General features: G+C 41.5%; 26 non-coding genes across 26 annotated transcripts; all 26 read right to left on the bottom strand.

Moving 5' to 3' along the window:
- Window positions 1–231: 231 nt before the first annotated feature.
- trnap-cgg (transfer RNA proline (anticodon CGG)) lies at window positions 232–303 on the bottom strand. The gene has a single exon. It is a non-coding gene; the product is annotated as a tRNA-Pro (tRNA).
- Window positions 304–635: 332 nt separating this feature from the next.
- trnap-agg (transfer RNA proline (anticodon AGG)) lies at window positions 636–707 on the bottom strand. The gene has a single exon. It is a non-coding gene; the product is annotated as a tRNA-Pro (tRNA).
- A 577-nt stretch (window positions 708–1,284) lies between these two features.
- On the bottom strand, window positions 1,285–1,356 carry trnap-ugg (transfer RNA proline (anticodon UGG)). Its single transcript has one exon. It is a non-coding gene; the product is annotated as a tRNA-Pro (tRNA).
- A 1,257-nt stretch (window positions 1,357–2,613) lies between these two features.
- Window positions 2,614–2,685, bottom strand: trnap-agg (transfer RNA proline (anticodon AGG)). The gene has a single exon. It is a non-coding gene; the product is annotated as a tRNA-Pro (tRNA).
- Window positions 2,686–3,096: 411 nt separating this feature from the next.
- On the bottom strand, window positions 3,097–3,168 carry trnap-cgg (transfer RNA proline (anticodon CGG)). Its single transcript has one exon. It is a non-coding gene; the product is annotated as a tRNA-Pro (tRNA).
- A 332-nt stretch (window positions 3,169–3,500) lies between these two features.
- trnap-agg (transfer RNA proline (anticodon AGG)) lies at window positions 3,501–3,572 on the bottom strand. Its single transcript has one exon. It is a non-coding gene; the product is annotated as a tRNA-Pro (tRNA).
- A 577-nt stretch (window positions 3,573–4,149) lies between these two features.
- Window positions 4,150–4,221, bottom strand: trnap-ugg (transfer RNA proline (anticodon UGG)). The gene has a single exon. It is a non-coding gene; the product is annotated as a tRNA-Pro (tRNA).
- A 1,257-nt stretch (window positions 4,222–5,478) lies between these two features.
- On the bottom strand, window positions 5,479–5,550 carry trnap-agg (transfer RNA proline (anticodon AGG)). The gene has a single exon. It is a non-coding gene; the product is annotated as a tRNA-Pro (tRNA).
- A 411-nt stretch (window positions 5,551–5,961) lies between these two features.
- trnap-cgg (transfer RNA proline (anticodon CGG)) lies at window positions 5,962–6,033 on the bottom strand. The gene has a single exon. It is a non-coding gene; the product is annotated as a tRNA-Pro (tRNA).
- A 338-nt stretch (window positions 6,034–6,371) lies between these two features.
- trnap-agg (transfer RNA proline (anticodon AGG)) lies at window positions 6,372–6,443 on the bottom strand. The gene has a single exon. It is a non-coding gene; the product is annotated as a tRNA-Pro (tRNA).
- Window positions 6,444–7,020: 577 nt separating this feature from the next.
- Window positions 7,021–7,092, bottom strand: trnap-ugg (transfer RNA proline (anticodon UGG)). Its single transcript has one exon. It is a non-coding gene; the product is annotated as a tRNA-Pro (tRNA).
- A 1,258-nt stretch (window positions 7,093–8,350) lies between these two features.
- trnap-agg (transfer RNA proline (anticodon AGG)) lies at window positions 8,351–8,422 on the bottom strand. Its single transcript has one exon. It is a non-coding gene; the product is annotated as a tRNA-Pro (tRNA).
- Window positions 8,423–8,833: 411 nt separating this feature from the next.
- On the bottom strand, window positions 8,834–8,905 carry trnap-cgg (transfer RNA proline (anticodon CGG)). Its single transcript has one exon. It is a non-coding gene; the product is annotated as a tRNA-Pro (tRNA).
- Window positions 8,906–9,237: 332 nt separating this feature from the next.
- trnap-agg (transfer RNA proline (anticodon AGG)) lies at window positions 9,238–9,309 on the bottom strand. Its single transcript has one exon. It is a non-coding gene; the product is annotated as a tRNA-Pro (tRNA).
- Window positions 9,310–9,886: 577 nt separating this feature from the next.
- On the bottom strand, window positions 9,887–9,958 carry trnap-ugg (transfer RNA proline (anticodon UGG)). Its single transcript has one exon. It is a non-coding gene; the product is annotated as a tRNA-Pro (tRNA).
- Window positions 9,959–11,215: 1,257 nt separating this feature from the next.
- trnap-agg (transfer RNA proline (anticodon AGG)) lies at window positions 11,216–11,287 on the bottom strand. The gene has a single exon. It is a non-coding gene; the product is annotated as a tRNA-Pro (tRNA).
- A 411-nt stretch (window positions 11,288–11,698) lies between these two features.
- Window positions 11,699–11,770, bottom strand: trnap-cgg (transfer RNA proline (anticodon CGG)). Its single transcript has one exon. It is a non-coding gene; the product is annotated as a tRNA-Pro (tRNA).
- A 336-nt stretch (window positions 11,771–12,106) lies between these two features.
- On the bottom strand, window positions 12,107–12,178 carry trnap-agg (transfer RNA proline (anticodon AGG)). Its single transcript has one exon. It is a non-coding gene; the product is annotated as a tRNA-Pro (tRNA).
- A 576-nt stretch (window positions 12,179–12,754) lies between these two features.
- Window positions 12,755–12,826, bottom strand: trnap-ugg (transfer RNA proline (anticodon UGG)). The gene has a single exon. It is a non-coding gene; the product is annotated as a tRNA-Pro (tRNA).
- Window positions 12,827–14,082: 1,256 nt separating this feature from the next.
- On the bottom strand, window positions 14,083–14,154 carry trnap-agg (transfer RNA proline (anticodon AGG)). The gene has a single exon. It is a non-coding gene; the product is annotated as a tRNA-Pro (tRNA).
- Window positions 14,155–14,565: 411 nt separating this feature from the next.
- Window positions 14,566–14,637, bottom strand: trnap-cgg (transfer RNA proline (anticodon CGG)). The gene has a single exon. It is a non-coding gene; the product is annotated as a tRNA-Pro (tRNA).
- Window positions 14,638–14,975: 338 nt separating this feature from the next.
- Window positions 14,976–15,047, bottom strand: trnap-agg (transfer RNA proline (anticodon AGG)). The gene has a single exon. It is a non-coding gene; the product is annotated as a tRNA-Pro (tRNA).
- Window positions 15,048–15,443: 396 nt separating this feature from the next.
- On the bottom strand, window positions 15,444–15,515 carry trnap-agg (transfer RNA proline (anticodon AGG)). Its single transcript has one exon. It is a non-coding gene; the product is annotated as a tRNA-Pro (tRNA).
- A 411-nt stretch (window positions 15,516–15,926) lies between these two features.
- On the bottom strand, window positions 15,927–15,998 carry trnap-cgg (transfer RNA proline (anticodon CGG)). The gene has a single exon. It is a non-coding gene; the product is annotated as a tRNA-Pro (tRNA).
- A 338-nt stretch (window positions 15,999–16,336) lies between these two features.
- On the bottom strand, window positions 16,337–16,408 carry trnap-agg (transfer RNA proline (anticodon AGG)). The gene has a single exon. It is a non-coding gene; the product is annotated as a tRNA-Pro (tRNA).
- A 577-nt stretch (window positions 16,409–16,985) lies between these two features.
- Window positions 16,986–17,057, bottom strand: trnap-ugg (transfer RNA proline (anticodon UGG)). Its single transcript has one exon. It is a non-coding gene; the product is annotated as a tRNA-Pro (tRNA).
- Between the last annotated feature and the right edge of the window lie 845 nt (window positions 17,058–17,902).

Here is a 17,902-nt window from a genome sequence, read left to right on the forward strand (position 1 = left end):
ATTAAAGTTGTTTTCTTAATGTTCTCCTTAGATGCTAGCTATCTATGACTGAAGCCGGGTCAATACGGCATCCTCCACTAAAACTAAGTAAGGTGTTCACACGCAGCTTCCAGAGGGACACACTAAAGAGCAGTGGATATGCAGAAGAACCTCGAGAGCACAGTTTTACTGTATGGTTCCAGTCAGTGAACAGTGTTGATTGATAGTCCATCTATGATAACCTTAAAAAACGGGCTCGTCCGGGATTTGAACCCGGGACCTCTCGCACCCGAAGCGAGAATCATACCCCTAGACCAACGAGCCAGACGGGCAAGCTCAAATCGTGTATTTTCCAGAACTTTTTTAAAAGCTTTAGCTATGGCCTATGCTAAAAATAAGAAGATATATAATGAGAATAATAATAATAATAATAATAATAATAATAATAATACGAAGAAGAAGAATGATTATTATAATATATTCCTACTCAGTCCCTTTGGGTAGCATATTGCTAAGATGATAATAATAAGGATTTAGCTGAGTGGAAGTTCTGATGGGGTATAGCAGGTCATTAATAAACTTCCTTCAAGAGATGAACTGTTAGTTGATCCCAGTTTCTCACTGCTCTACGGTTTCAGTCTGCACACAAAAGAGCAGGGCTCGTCCGGGATTTGAACCCGGGACCTCTCGCACCCTAAGCGAGAATCATACCCCTAGACCAACGAGCCAGACACAGAGTAACCGTTCATAGTTTTTCAGGATTGCCACGTCTTAGCAGTTAGAGGCCTCCTCCACATGGAGTCTAGTTGTAGCACCATCTATCAGTGACTGTTAGACAGAGTCCGTTAGATCACAACATTTCTTAATGTACTAAAACAACAACCTAGCAGCTCTAAACTTCTTTCACTCTCTACTAATCATCAACTCTCACTACTGACATATCGTTTCATTAAGCTGGTCATACTGGTGGGACGGAGCGGACATGCTGGTAATGCTGGCACATCGTTCAGGGTTCCATGAATAACTACATCTGTAGTCATTAGGAAACATTCACTGCTGTAGCTGAAACTTCTTCTGAGGCCTTTTTGTTGGTTTGGTCATTTTTTCTCCTCTAAGCTGATTCAGATCATGATTGGCGTTGATGGTTAATTCAGCAGGTGAGTCGTACAGGGTTTGAAATTACCTACAGGAGAGGACAGCGCGGTGCCTATCACTCAGGTAGTTCACCTGTAAGTCTCTCTCTGCTCCTGCATTGCTGGACGGGCCCTACATTCACTGATGGTCAGACCTTTCTCAGTAAAAGCAGGGCTCGCCCGGGATTTGAACCCGGGACCTCTCGCACCCAAAGCGAGAATCATACCCCTAGACCAACGAGCCACGCTTAACGAACGTGTTTGCTAGCCTTTCCACAGCTGCCACGTCACATGTTGCAGCGTTGTTAGAAATACGGTTGTCATATGGGCGCATACGAATAGTGTTGTTCCACAAGCTTGTTTTTAGGGCTAGTAAACCTTGCTGGAGGAGGATGCGCACGTCGCACGCAGGTAACACAGAAATGATTATTAGGGCTAATATTATTCGACTGCGAAGTTATGGTGTTGTTGGCTTTGCTATTTTTTATTTAAGCAACACAACAACAATAAAACATTCCTGACCAGCCATAAGACTACCAACTAATATATGTTTGGAATAAACAAAAAACGAAATTAGCGATAAAATCATGAAGAATTTAAAGATGATTTATTTATTCAGTTAGTTGTTTGTTTGTTATTTTAAGTTGGTGTGAAAAAGTTGTGCTATTATCACAAATATCAGCACGGTAAGAGCGCTTCTCAACCAACCAGATTGTAAGGTCGGGACTACCGTTTGTATAATAACAAAAATAACATTTAGATAAACATTAAACATTAAATAAATGCATTTTGTATAAATAAATAAAGGTCCCTGACATTGACATCCAAAAAACTAAAGTGTCATATGCAAAACTTTACTTATAAAGTGTATGAATATATGACATGAACCAGCCCATCTGGAATCCTCCCGAATCTCCCGATGAACCACTCCGGGCTTGGTAATGCTCCAAATCTAGTAGAAAACCTTCTTCTCTGGACAGTAGAGACAGCTACTCCAACAAAATCAGAATCAACTCTTTTTAATACCCTTGATTTCAGAAGAAAACATTAAATGAGTAGTGTCCCATTATTTTAGTCAATATAGAGTGTACTTGACTGATGTTTAAATATATATTACATTTACTGAACTATTAATCTAATCTGATAAACATACCAAGCCGAGTCTTTTCTGATTTCTAACAAGTCGTTCTCGTCTAGGAGGCATTGCGTCCACCTGGCTGCTTCTCCGGTCGTCACCTCCCCCAGCGCCCTGGACACACAGGTCCCCACTGCAGCAGGAGTGCAGCCCTGATCGTGACCTGCTCGCTCGTCTGTTTCTTGGCCTCATTTTTACGTTGAGTGTATTGAAGTTGAGGAGAGACTAAATTAGGTAGCTATTTTTCTGTTGTTGTTTTTTTTTTTTATTTGTGTGTTTGTGTTCATGTAATAGTTATATATTGAGATTTTGGCACGTACCAGACGACCGTTAATGTCGCCATCGTGTCCGGCAAAAAAACGAGCAGGGCTCGTCCGGGATTTGAACCCGGGACCTCTCGCACCCTAAGCGAGAATCATACCCCTAGACCAACGAGCCAGAGGTTGGGGGAAAAGTGTTTTTGTAGCCTGAGCGCCATCTATCAGTGACTACTGGAAGTGCACAATCTCTAAAACACGGATTCAGGTGGAGTGGAAGCCACATTCCAGACCCTTTGTCATTACAATATTGATGTTTTTTACTGAACTTAAAATATTTGAAAAATTAAACAGACTTCATATTAAAGTTGTTTTCTTAATGTTCTCCTTAGATGCTAGCTATCTATGACTGAAGCCGGGTCAATACGGCATCCTCCACTAAAACTAAGTAAGGTGTTCACACGCAGCTTCCAGAGGGACACACTAAAGAGCAGTGGATATGCAGAAGAACCTCGAGAGCACAGTTTTACTGTATGGTTCCAGTCAGTGAACAGTGTTGATTGATAGTCCATCTATGATAACCTTAAAAACCGGGCTCGTCCGGGATTTGAACCCGGGACCTCTCGCACCCGAAGCGAGAATCATACCCCTAGACCAACGAGCCAGACGGGCAAGCTCAAATCGTGTATTTTCCAGAACTTTTTTAAAAGCTTTAGCTATGGCCTATGCTAAAAATAAGAAGATATATAATGAGAATAATAATAATAATAATAATAATAATAATAATAATACGAAGAAGAAGAATGATTATTATAACATATTCCTACTCAGTCCCTTTGGGTAGCATATTGCTAAGATGATAATAATAAGGATTTAGCTGAGTGGAAGTTCTGATGGGGTATAGCAGGTCATTAATAAACTTCCTTCAAGAGATGAACTGTTAGTTGATCCCAGTTTCTCACTGCTCTACGGTTTCAGTCTGCACACAAAAGAGCAGGGCTCGTCCGGGATTTGAACCCGGGACCTCTCGCACCCTAAGCGAGAATCATACCCCTAGACCAACGAGCCAGACACAGAGTAACCGTTCATAGTTTTTCAGGATTGCCACGTCTTAGCAGTTAGAGGCCTCCTCCACATGGAGTCTAGTTGTAGCACCATCTATCAGTGACTGTTAGACAGAGTCCGTTAGATCACAACATTTCTTAATGTACTAAAACAACAACCTAGCAGCTCTAAACTTCTTTCACTCTCTACTAATCATCAACTCTCACTACTGACATATCGTTTCATTAAGCTGGTCATACTGGTGGGACGGAGCGGACATGCTGGTAATGCTGGCACATCGTTCAGGGTTCCATGAATAACTACATCTGTAGTCATTAGGAAACATTCACTGCTGTAGCTGAAACTTCTTCTGAGGCCTTTTTGTTGGTTTGGTCATTTTTTCTCCTCTAAGCTGATTCAGATCATGATTGGCGTTGATGGTTAATTCAGCAGGTGAGTCGTACAGGGTTTGAAATTACCTACAGGAGAGGACAGCGCGGTGCCTATCACTCAGGTAGTTCACCTGTAAGTCTCTCTCTGCTCCTGCATTGCTGGACGGGCCCTACATTCACTGATGGTCAGACCTTTCTCAGTAAAAGCAGGGCTCGCCCGGGATTTGAACCCGGGACCTCTCGCACCCAAAGCGAGAATCATACCCCTAGACCAACGAGCCACGCTTAACGAACGTGTTTGCTAGCCTTTCCACAGCTGCCACGTCACATGTTGCAGCGTTGTTAGAAATACGGTTGTCATATGGGCGCATACGAATAGTGTTGTTCCACAAGCTTGTTTTTAGGGCTAGTAAACCTTGCTGGAGGAGGATGCGCACGTCGCACGCAGGTAACACAGAAATGATTATTAGGGCTAATATTATTCGACTGCGAAGTTATGGTGTTGTTGGCTTTGCTATTTTTTACTTAAGCAACACAACAACAATAAAACATTCCTGACCAGCCATAAGACTACCAACTAATATATGTTTGGAATAAACAAAAAACGAAATTAGCGATAAAATCATGAAGAATTTAAAGATGATTTATTTATTCAGTTAGTTGTTTGTTTGTTATTTTAAGTTGGTGTGAAAAAGCTGTGCTATTATCATAAATATCAGCACGGTAAGAGCGCTTCTCAACCAACCAGATTGTAAGGTCGGGACTACCGTTTGTATAATAAAAAAAATAACATTTAGATAAACATTAAACATTAAATAAATGCATTTTGTATAAATAAATAAAGGTCCCTGACATTGACATCCAAAAAACTAAAGTGTCATATGCAAAACTTTACTTATAAAGTGTATGAATATATGACATGAACCAGCCCGTCTGGAATCCTCCCGAATCTCCCGATGAACCACTCCGGGCTTGGTAATGCTCCAAATCTAGTAGAAAACCTTCTTCTCTGGACAGTAGAGACAGCTACTCCAACAAAATCAGAATCAACTCTTTTTAATACCCTTGATTTCAGAAGAAAACATTAAATGAGTAGTGTCCCATTATTTTAGTCAATATAGAGTGTACTTGACTGATGTTTAAATATATATTACATTTACTGAACTATTAATCTAATCTGATAAACATACCAAGCCGAGTCTTTTCTGATTTCTAACAAGTCGTTCTCGTCTAGGAGGCATTGCGTCCACCTGGCTGCTTCTCCGGTCGTCACCTCCCCCAGCGCCCTGGACACACAGGTCCCCACTGCAGCAGGAGTGCAGCCCTGATCGTGACCTGCTCGCTCGTCTGTTTCTTGGCCTCATTTTTACATTGAGTGTATTGAAGTTGAGGAGAGACTAAATTAGGTAGCTATTTTTCTGTTGTTTTTTTTTTTTTTTATTTGTGTGTTTGTGTTCATGTAATAGTTATATATTGAGATTTTGGCACGTACCAGACGACCGTTAATGTCGCCATCGTGTCCGGCAAAAAAACGAGCAGGGCTCGTCCGGGATTTGAACCCGGGACCTCTCGCACCCTAAGCGAGAATCATACCCCTAGACCAACGAGCCAGAGGTTGGGGGAAAAGTGTTTTTGTAGCCTGAGCGCCATCTATCAGTGACTACTGGAAGTGCACAATCTCTAAAACACGGATTCAGGTGGAGTGGAAGCCACATTCCAGACCCTTTGTCATTACAATATTGATGTTTTTTACTGAACTTAAAATATTTGAAAAATTAAACAGACTTCATATTAAAGTTGTTTTCTTAATGTTCTCCTTAGATGCTAGCTATCTATGACTGAAGCCGGGTCAATACGGCATCCTCCACTAAAACTAAGTAAGGTGTTCACACGCAGCTTCCAGAGGGACACACTAAAGAGCAGTGGATATGCAGAAGAACCTCGAGAGCACAGTTTTACTGTATGGTTCCAGTCAGTGAACAGTGTTGATTGATAGTCCATCTATGATAACCTTAAAAACCGGGCTCGTCCGGGATTTGAACCCGGGACCTCTCGCACCCGAAGCGAGAATGATACCCCTAGACCAACGAGCCAGACGGGCAAGCTCAAATCGTGTATTTTCCAGAACTTTTTTAAAAGCTTTAGCTATGGCCTATGCTAAAAATAAGAAGATATATAATGAGAATAATAATAATAATAATAATAATAATAATAATAATAATAATACGAAGAAGAAGAATGATTATTATAACATATTCCTACTCAGTCCCTTTTGGTAGCATATTGCTAAGATGATAATAATAAGGATTTAGCTGAGTGGAAGTTCTGATGGGGTATAGCAGGTCATTAATAAACTTCCTTCAAGAGATGAACTGTTAGTTGATCCCAGTTTCTCACTGCTCTACGGTTTCAGTCTGCACACAAAAGAGCAGGGCTCGTCCGGGATTTGAACCCGGGACCTCTCGCACCCTAAGCGAGAATCATACCCCTAGACCAACGAGCCAGACACAAAGTAACCGTTCATAGTTTTTCAGGATTGCCACGTCTTAGCAGTTAGAGGCCTCCTCCACATGGAGTCTAGTTGTAGCACCATCTATCAGTGACTGTTAGACAGAGTCCGTTAGATCACAACATTTCTTAATGTACTAAAACAACAACCTAGCAGCTCTAAACTTCTTTCACTCTCTACTAATCATCAACTCTCACTACTGACATATCGTTTCATTAAGCTGGTCATACTGGTGGGACGGAGCGGACATGCTGGTAATGCTGGCACATCGTTCAGGGTTCCATGAATAACTACATCTGTAGTCATTAGGAAACATTCACTGCTGTAGCTGAAACTTCTTCTGAGGCCTTTTTGTTGGTTTGGTCATTTTTTCTCCTCTAAGCTGATTCAGATCATGATTGGCGTTGATGGTTAATTCAGCAGGTGAGTCGTACAGGGTTTGAAATTACCTACAGGAGAGGACAGCGCGGTGCCTTTCACTCAGGTAGTTCACCTGTAAGTCTCTCTCTGCTCCTGCATTGCTGGACGGGCCCTACATTCACTGATGGTCAGACCTTTCTCAGTAAAAGCAGGGCTCGCCCGGGATTTGAACCCGGGACCTCTCGCACCCAAAGCGAGAATCATACCCCTAGACCAACGAGCCACGCTTAACGAACGTGTTTGCTAGCCTTTCCACAGCTGCCACGTCACATGTTGCAGCGTTGTTAGAAATACGGTTGTCATATGGGCGCATACGAATAGTGTTGTTCCACAAGCTTGTTGTTAGGGCTAGTAAACCTTGCTGGAGGAGGATGCGCACGTCGCACGCAGGTAACACAGAAATGATTATTAGGGCTAATATTATTCGACTGCGAAGTTATGGTGTTGTTGGCTTTGCTATTTTTTATTTAAGCAACACAACAACAATAAAACATTCCTGACCAGCCATAAGACTACCAACTAATATATGTTTGGAATAAACAAAAAAACGAAATTAGCGATAAAATCATGAAGAATTTAAAGATGATTTATTTATTCAGTTAGTTGTTTGTTTGTTATTTTAAGTTGGTGTGAAAAAGTTGTGCTATTATCACAAATATCAGCACGGTAAGAGCGCTTCTCAACCAACCAGATTGTAAGGTCGGGACTACCGTTTGTATAATAACAAAAATAACATTTAGATAAACATTAAACATTAAATAAATGCATTTTGTATAAATAAATAAAGGTCCCTGACATTGACATCCAAAAAACTAAAGTGTCATATGCAAAACTTTACTTATAAAGTGTATGAATATATGACATGAACCAGCCCATCTGGAATCCTCCCGAATCTCCCGATGAACCACTCCGGGCTTGGTAATGCTCCAAATCTAGTAGAAAACCTTCTTCTCTGGACAGTAGAGACAGCTACTCCAACAAAATCAGAATCAACTCTTTTTAATACCCTTGATTTCAGAAGAAAACATTAAATGAGTAGTGTCCCATTATTTTAGTCAATATAGAGTGTACTTGACTGATGTTTAAATATATATTACATTTACTGAACTATTAATCTAATCTGATAAACATACCAAGCCGAGTCTTTTCTGATTTCTAACAAGTCGTTCTCGTCTAGGAGGCATTGCGTCCACCTGGCTGCTTCTCCGGTCGTCACCTCCCCCAGCGCCCTGGACACACAGGTCCCCACTGCAGCAGGAGTGCAGCCCTGATCGTGACCTGCTCGCTCGTCTGTTTCTTGGCCTCATTTTTACGTTGAGTGTATTGAAGTTGAGGAGAGACTAAATTAGGTAGCTATTTTTCTGTTGTTGTTTTTTTTTTTTATTTGTGTGTTTGTGTTCATGTAATAGTTATATATTGAGATTTTGGCACGTACCAGACGACCGTTAATGTCGCCATCGTGTCCGGCAAAAAAACGAGCAGGGCTCGTCCGGGATTTGAACCCGGGACCTCTCGCACCCTAAGCGAGAATCATACCCCTAGACCAACGAGCCAGAGGTTGGGGGAAAAGTGTTTTTGTAGCCTGAGCGCCATCTATCAGTGACTACTGGAAGTGCACAATCTCTAAAACACGGATTCAGGTGGAGTGGAAGCCACATTCCAGACCCTTTGTCATTACAATATTGATGTTTTTTACTGAACTTAAAATATTTGAAAAATTAAACAGACTTCATATTAAAGTTGTTTTCTTAATGTTCTCCTTAGATGCTAGCTATCTATGACTGAAGCCGGGTCAATACGGCATCCTCCACTAAAACTAAGTAAGGTGTTCACACGCAGCTTCCAGAGGGACACACTAAAGAGCAGTGGATATGCAGAAGAACCTCGAGAGCACAGTTTTACTGTATGGTTCCAGTCAGTGAACAGTGTTGATTGATAGTCCATCTATGATAACCTTAAAAAACGGGCTCGTCCGGGATTTGAACCCGGGACCTCTCGCACCCGAAGCGAGAATCATACCCCTAGACCAACGAGCCAGACGGGCAAGCTCAAATCGTGTATTTTCCAGAACTTTTTTAAAAGCTTTAGCTATGGCCTATGCTAAAAATAAGAAGATATATAATGAGAATAATAATAATAATAATAATAATAATAATAATAATACGAAGAAGAAGAATGATTATTATAATATATTCCTACTCAGTCCCTTTGGGTAGCATATTGCTAAGATGATAATAATAAGGATTTAGCTGAGTGGAAGTTCTGATGGGGTATAGCAGGTCATTAATAAACTTCCTTCAAGAGATGAACTGTTAGTTGATCCCAGTTTCTCACTGCTCTACGGTTTCAGTCTGCACACAAAAGAGCAGGGCTCGTCCGGGATTTGAACCCGGGACCTCTCGCACCCTAAGCGAGAATCATACCCCTAGACCAACGAGCCAGACACAGAGTAACCGTTCATAGTTTTTCAGGATTGCCACGTCTTAGCAGTTAGAGGCCTCCTCCACATGGAGTCTAGTTGTAGCACCATCTATCAGTGACTGTTAGACAGAGTCCGTTAGATCACAACATTTCTTAATGTACTAAAACAACAACCTAGCAGCTCTAAACTTCTTTCACTCTCTACTAATCATCAACTCTCACTACTGACATATCGTTTCATTAAGCTGGTCATACTGGTGGGACGGAGCGGACATGCTGGTAATGCTGGCACATCGTTCAGGGTTCCATGAATAACTACATCTGTAGTCATTAGGAAACATTCACTGCTGTAGCTGAAACTTCTTCTGAGGCCTTTTTGTTGGTTTGGTCATTTTTTCTCCTCTAAGCTGATTCAGATCATGATTGGCGTTGATGGTTAATTCAGCAGGTGAGTCGTACAGGGTTTGAAATTACCTACAGGAGAGGACAGCGCGGTGCCTATCACTCAGGTAGTTCACCTGTAAGTCTCTCTCTGCTCCTGCATTGCTGGACGGGCCCTACATTCACTGATGGTCAGACCTTTCTCAGTAAAAGCAGGGCTCGCCCGGGATTTGAACCCGGGACCTCTCGCACCCAAAGCGAGAATCATACCCCTAGACCAACGAGCCACGCTTAACGAACGTGTTTGCTAGCCTTTCCACAGCTGCCACGTCACATGTTGCAGCGTTGTTAGAAATACGGTTGTCATATGGGCGCATACGAATAGTGTTGTTCCACAAGCTTGTTTTTAGGGCTAGTAAACCTTGCTGGAGGAGGATGCGCACGTCGCACGCAGGTAACACAGAAATGATTATTAGGGCTAATATTATTCGACTGCGAAGTTATGGTGTTGTTGGCTTTGCTATTTTTTACTTAAGCAACACAACAACAATAAAACATTCCTGACCAGCCATAAGACTACCAACTAATATATGTTTGGAATAAACAAAAAACGAAATTAGCGATAAAATCATGAAGAATTTAAAGATGATTTATTTATTCAGTTAGTTGTTTGTTTGTTATTTTAAGTTGGTGTGAAAAAGCTGTGCTATTATCACAAATATCAGCACGGTAAGAGCGCTTCTCAACCAACCAGATTGTAAGGTCGGGACTACCGTTTGTATAATAAAAAAAATAACATTTAGATAAACATTAAACATTAAATAAATGCATTTTGTATAAATAAATAAAGGTCCCTGACATTGACATCCAAAAAACTAAAGTGTCATATGCAAAACTTTACTTATAAAGTGTATGAATATATGACATGAACCAGCCCGTCTGGAATCCTCCCGAATCTCCCGATGAACCACTCCGGGCTTGGTAATGCTCCAAATCTAGTAGAAAACCTTCTTCTCTGGACAGTAGAGACAGCTACTCCAACAAAATCAGAATCAACTCTTTTTAATACCCTTGATTTCAGAAGAAAACATTAAATGAGTAGTGTCCCATTATTTTAGTCAATATAGAGTGTACTTGACTGATGTTTAAATATATATTACATTTACTGAACTATTAATCTAATCTGATAAACATACCAAGCCGAGTCTTTTCTGATTTCTAACAAGTCGTTCTCGTCTAGGAGGCATTGCGTCCACCTGGCTGCTTCTCCGGTCGTCACCTCCCCCAGCGCCCTGGACACACAGGTCCCCACTGCAGCAGGAGTGCAGCCCTGATCGTGACCTGCTCGCTCGTCTGTTTCTTGGCCTCATTTTTACATTGAGTGTATTGAAGTTGAGGAGAGACTAAATTAGGTAGCTATTTTTCTGTTGTTTTTTTTTTTTTTTATTTGTGTGTTTGTGTTCATGTAATAGTTATATATTGAGATTTTGGCACGTACCAGACGACCGTTAATGTCGCCATCGTGTCCGGCAAAAAAACGAGCAGGGCTCGTCCGGGATTTGAACCCGGGTCCTCTCGCACCCTAAGCGAGAATCATACCCCTAGACCAACGAGCCAGAGGTTGGGGGAAAAGTGTTTTTGTAGCCTGAGCGCCATCTATCAGTGACTACTGGAAGTGCACAATCTCTAAAACACGGATTCAGGTGGAGTGGAAGCCACATTCCAGACCCTTTGTCATTACAATATTGATGTTTTTTACTGAACTTAAAATATTTGAAAAATTAAACAGACTTCATATTAAAGTTGTTTTCTTAATGTTCTCCTTAGATGCTAGCTATCTATGACTGAAGCCGGGTCAATACGGCATCCTCCACTAAAACTAAGTAAGGTGTTCACACGCAGCTTCCAGAGGGACATACTAAAGAGCAGTGGATATGCAGAAGAACCTCGAGAGCACAGTTTTACTGTATGGTTCCAGTCAGTGAACAGTGTTGATTGATAGTCCATCTATGATAACCTTAAAAGCCTGGCTCGTCCGGGATTTGAACCCGGGACCTCTCGCACCCGAAGCGAGAATCATACCCCTAGACCAACGAGCCAGACGGGCAAGCTCAAATCGTGTATTTTCCAGAACTTTTTCAAAAGCTTTAGCTATGGCCTATGCTAAAAAATAAGAAGATGTATAATGAGAATAATAATAATAATAATAATAATAATAATAATAATAATACGAAGAAGAAGAATGATTATTATAATTTATTCCTACTCAGTCCCTTTGGGTAGCATATTGCTAAGATGATAATAATAAGGATTTAGCTGAGTGGAAGTTCTGGTGGGGTATAGCAGGTCATTAATAAACTTCCTTCAAGAGATGAACTGTTAGTTGATCCCAGTTTCTCACTGCTCTACGGTTTCAGTCTGCACACAAAAGAGCAGGGCTCGTCCGGGATTTGAACCCGGGACCTCTCGCACCCTAAGCGAGAATCATACCCCTAGACCAACGAGCCAGACACAGAGTAACCGTTCATAGTTTTTCAGGATTGTCACGTCTTAGCAGTTAGAGGCCTCCTCCACATGGAGTCTAGTTGTAGCACCATCTATCAGTGACTGTTAGACAGAGTCCGTTAGATCACAACATTTCTTAATGTACTAAAACAACAACCTAGCAGCTCTAAACTTCTTTCACTCTCTACTAATCATCAACTCTCACTACTGACATATCGTTTCATTAAGCTGGTCATACTGGTGGGACGGAGCGGACATGCTGGTAATGCTGGCACATCGTTCAGGGTTCCATGAATAACTACATCTGTAGTCATTAGGAAACATTCACTGCTGTAGCTGAAACTTCTTCTGAGGCCTTTTTGTAGGTTTGGTCATTTTCCTCCTCTAAGCTGATTCAGATCATGATTGGCGTTGATGGTTAATTCAGCAGGTGAGTCGTACAGGGTTTGAAATTACCTACAGGAGAGGACAGCGCGGTGCCTATCACTCAGGTAGTTCACCTGTAAGTCTCTCTCTGCTCCTGCATTGCTGGACGGGCCCTACATTCACTGATGGTCAGACCTTTCTCAGAAAAAGCAGGGCTCGTCCGGGATTTGAACCCGGGACCTCTCGCACCCAAAGCGAGAATCATACCCCTAGACCAACGAGCCATGCTTAACGATCGTGTTTGCTAGCCTTTCCACAGCTGCCACGTCACATGTTGCAGCGTTGTTAGAAATATGGTTGTCATATGGGCGCATACGAATAGTGTTGTTCCACAAGCTTGTTGTTAGGGCTAGTAAACCTTGCTGGAGGAGGATGCGCACGTCGCACGCAGGTAACACAGAAATGATTATTAGGGCTAATATTATTCGACTGCGAAGTTATGGTGTTGTTGGCTTTGCTATTTTTTATTTAAGCAACACAACAACAATAAAACATTCCTGACCAGCCATAAGACTACCAACTAATATATGTTTGGAATAAACAAAAAACGAAATTAGCGATAAAATCATGAAGAATTTAAAGATGATTTATTTATTCAGTTAGTTGTTTGTTTGTTATTTTAAGTTGGTGTGAAAAAGCTGTGCTATTATCACAAATATCAGCAAGGTAAGAGCGCTTCTCAACCAACCAGATTGTAAGGTCGGGACTACCGTTTGTATAATAACAAAAATAACATTTAGATAAACATTAAACATTAAATAAATGCATTTTGTATAAATAAATAAAGGTCCCTGACATTGACATCCAAAAAACTAAAGTGTCATATGCAAAACTTTACTTATAAAGTGTATGAATATATGACATGAACCAGCCCATCTGGAATCCTCCCGAATCTCCCGATGAACCACTCCGGGCTTGGTAATGCTCCAAATCTAGTAGAAAACCTTCTTCTCTGGACAGTAGAGACAGCTACTCCAACAAAATCAGAATCAACTCTTTTTAATACCCTTGATTTCAGAAGAAAACATTAAATGAGTAGTGTCCCATTATTTTAGTCAATATAGAGTGTACTTGACTGATGTTTAAATATATATTACATTTACTGAACTATTAATCTAATCTGATAAACATACCAAGCCGAGTCTTTTCTGATTTCTAACAAGTCGTTCTCGTCTAGGAGGCATTGCGTCCACCTGGCTGCTTCTCCGGTCGTCACCTCCCCCAGCGCCCTGGACACACAGGTCCCCACTGCAGCAGGAGTGCAGCCCTGATCGTGACCTGCTCGCTCGTCTGTTTCTTGGCCTCATTTTTACGTTGAGTGTATTGAAGTTGAGGAGAGACTAAATTAGGTAGCTATTTTTCTGTTGTTGTTTTTTTTTTTATTTGTGTGTTTGCGTTCATGTAATAGTTATATATTGAGATTTTGGCACGTACCAGACGACCGTTAATGTCGCCATCGTGTCCGGCAAAAAAACGAGCAGGGCTCGTCCGGGATTTGAACCCGGGACCTCTCGCACCCTAAGCGAGAATCATACCCCTAGACCAACGAGCCAGAGGTTGGGGGAAAAGTGTTTTTGTAGCCTGAGCGCCATCTATCAGTGACTACTGGAAGTGCACAATCTCTAAAACACGGATTCAGGTGGAGTGGAAGCCACATTCCAGACCCTTTGTCATTACAATATTGATGTTTTTTACTGAACTTAAAATATTTGAAAAATTAAACAGACTTCATATTAAAGTTGTTTTCTTAATGTTCTCCTTAGATGCTAGCTATCTATGACTGAAGCCGGGTCAATACGGCATCCTCCACTAAAACTAAGTAAGGTGTTCACACGCAGCTTCCAGAGGGACACACTAAAGAGCAGTGGATATGCAGAAGAACCTCGAGAGCACAGTTTTACTGTATGGTTCCAGTCAGTGAACAGTGTTGATTGATAGTCCATCTATGATAACCTTAAAAACCGGGCTCGTCCGGGATTTGAACCCGGGACCTCTCGCACCCGAAGCGAGAATGATACCCCTAGACCAACGAGCCAGACGGGCAAGCTCAAATCGTGTATTTTCCAGAACTTTTTTAAAAGCTTTAGCTATGGCCTATGCTAAAAATAAGAAGATATATAATGAGAATAATAATAATAATAATAATAATAATAATAATAATAATAATACGAAGAAGAAGAATGATTATTATAACATATTCCTACTCAGTCCCTTTTGGTAGCATATTGCTAAGATGATAATAATAAGGATTTAGCTGAGTGGAAGTTCTGATGGGGTATAGCAGGTCATTAATAAACTTCCTTCAAGAGATGAACTGTTAGTTGATCCCAGTTTCTCACTGCTCTACGGTTTCAGTCTGCACACAAAAGAGCAGGGCTCGTCCGGGATTTGAACCCGGGACCTCTCGCACCCTAAGCGAGAATCATACCCCTAGACCAACGAGCCAGACACAGAGTAACCGTTCATAGTTTTTCAGGATTGCCACGTCTTAGCAGTTAGAGGCCTCCTCCACATGGAGTCTAGTTGTAGCACCATCTATCAGTGACTGTTAGACCTGGCTGCTTCTCCGGTCGTCACCTCCCCCAGCGCCCTGGACACACAGGTCCCCACTGCAGCAGGAGTGCAGCCCTGATCGTGACCTGCTCGCTCGTCTGTTTCTTGGCCTCATTTTTACGTTGAGTGTATTGAAGTTGAGGAGAGACTAAATTAGGTAGCTATTTTTCTGTTGTTGTTTTTTTTTTTATTTGTGTGTTTGTGTTCATGTAATAGTTATATATTGAGATTTTGGCACGTACCAGACGACCGTTAATGTCGCCATCGTGTCCGGCAAAAAAACGAGCAGGGCTCGTCCGGGATTTGAACCCGGGACCTCTCGCACCCTAAGCGAGAATCATACCCCTAGACCAACGAGCCAGAGGTTGGGGGAAAAGTGTTTTTGTAGCCTGAGCGCCATCTATCAGTGACTACTGGAAGTGCACAATCTCTAAAACACGGATTCAGGTGGAGTGGAAGCCACATTCCAGACCCTTTGTCATTACAATATTGATGTTTTTTACTGAACTTAAAATATTTGAAAAATTAAACAGACTTCATATTAAAGTTGTTTTCTTAATGTTCTCCTTAGATGCTAGCTATCTATGACTGAAGCCGGGTCAATACGGCATCCTCCACTAAAACTAAGTAAGGTGTTCACACGCAGCTTCCAGAGGGACACACTAAAGAGCAGTGGATATGCAGAAGAACCTCGAGAGCACAGTTTTACTGTATGGTTCCAGTCAGTGAACAGTGTTGATTGATAGTCCATCTATGATAACCTTAAAAACCGGGCTCGTCCGGGATTTGAACCCGGGACCTCTCGCACCCGAAGCGAGAATGATACCCCTAGACCAACGAGCCAGACGGGCAAGCTCAAATCGTGTATTTTCCAGAACTTTTTTAAAAGCTTTAGCTATGGCCTATGCTAAAAATAAGAAGATATATAATGAGAATAATAATAATAATAATAATAATAATAATAATAATAATAATACGAAGAAGAAGAATGATTATTATAACATATTCCTACTCAGTCCCTTTGGGTAGCATATTGCAAAGATGATAATAATAAGGATTTAGCTGAGTGGAAGTTCTGATGGGGTATAGCAGGTCATTAATAAACTTCCTTCAAGAGATGAACTGTTAGTTGATCCCAGTTTCTCACTGCTCTACGGTTTCAGTCTGCACACAAAAGAGCAGGGCTCGTCCGGGATTTGAACCCGGGACCTCTCGCACCCTAAGCGAGAATCATACCCCTAGACCAACGAGCCAGACACAGAGTAACCGTTCATAGTTTTTCAGGATTGCCACGTCTTAGCAGTTAGAGGCCTCCTCCACATGGAGTCTAGTTGTAGCACCATCTATCAGTGACTGTTAGACAGAGTCCGTTAGATCACAACATTTCTTAATGTACTAAAACAACAACCTAGCAGCTCTAAACTTCTTTCACTCTCTACTAATCATCAACTCTCACTACTGACATATCGTTTCATTAAGCTGGTCATACTGGTGGGACGGAGCGGACATGCTGGTAATGCTGGCACATCGTTCAGGGTTCCATGAATAACTACATCTGTAGTCGTTAGGAAACATTCACTGCTGTAGCTGAAACTTCTTCTGAGGCCTTTTTGTTGGTTTGGTCATTTTTTCTCCTCTAAGCTGATTCAGATCATGATTGGCGTTGATGGTTAATTCAGCAGGTGAGTCGTACAGGGTTTGAAATTACCTACAGGAGAGGACAGCGCGGTGCCTTTCACTCAGGTAGTTCACCTGTAAGTCTCTCTCTGCTCCTGCATTGCTGGACGGGCCCTACATTCACTGATGGTCAGACCTTTCTCAGTAAAAGCAGGGCTCGCCCGGGATTTGAACCCGGGACCTCTCGCACCCAAAGCGAGAATCATACCCCTAGACCAACGAGCCACGCTTAACGAACGTGTTTGCTAGCCTTTCCACAGCTGCCACGTCACATGTTGCAGCGTTGTTAGAAATACGGTTGTCATATGGGCGCATACGAATAGTGTTGTTCCACAAGCTTGTTGTTAGGGCTAGTAAACCTTGCTGGAGGAGGATGCGCACGTCGCACGCAGGTAACACAGAAATGATTATTAGGGCTAATATTATTCGACTGCGAAGTTATGGTGTTGTTGGCTTTGCTATTTTTTATTTAAGCAACACAACAACAATAAAACATTCCTGACCAGCCATAAGACTACCAACTAATATATGTTTGGAATAAACAAAAAACGAAATTAGCGATAAAATCATGAAGAATTTAAAGATGATTTATTTATTCAGTTAGTTGTTTGTTTGTTATTTTAAGTTGGTGTGAAAAAGCTGTGCTATTATCATAAATATCAGCACGGTAAGAGCGCTTCTCAACTAACCAGATTGTAAGGTCGGGACTACCGTTTGTATAATAACAAAAATAACATTTAGATAAACATTAAACATTAAATAAATGCATTTTGTATAAATAAATAAAGGTCCCTGACATTGACATCCAAAAAACTAAAGTGTCATATGCAAAACTTTACTTATAAAGTGTATGAATATATGACATGAACCAGCCCATCTGGAATCCTCCCGAATCTCCCGATGAACCACTCCGGGCTTGGTAATGCTCCAAATCTAGTAGAAAACCTTCTTCTCTGGACAGTAGAAACAGCTACTCCAACAAAATCAGAATCAACTCTTTTTAATACCCTTGATTTCAGAAGAAAACATTAAATGAGTAGTGTCCCATTATTTTAGTCAATATAGAGTGT

This window comes from Salminus brasiliensis, chromosome 3, assembly GCF_030463535.1.
Source record: "Salminus brasiliensis chromosome 3, fSalBra1.hap2, whole genome shotgun sequence".
Lineage (NCBI taxonomy): Eukaryota > Metazoa > Chordata > Actinopteri > Characiformes > Bryconidae > Salminus > Salminus brasiliensis.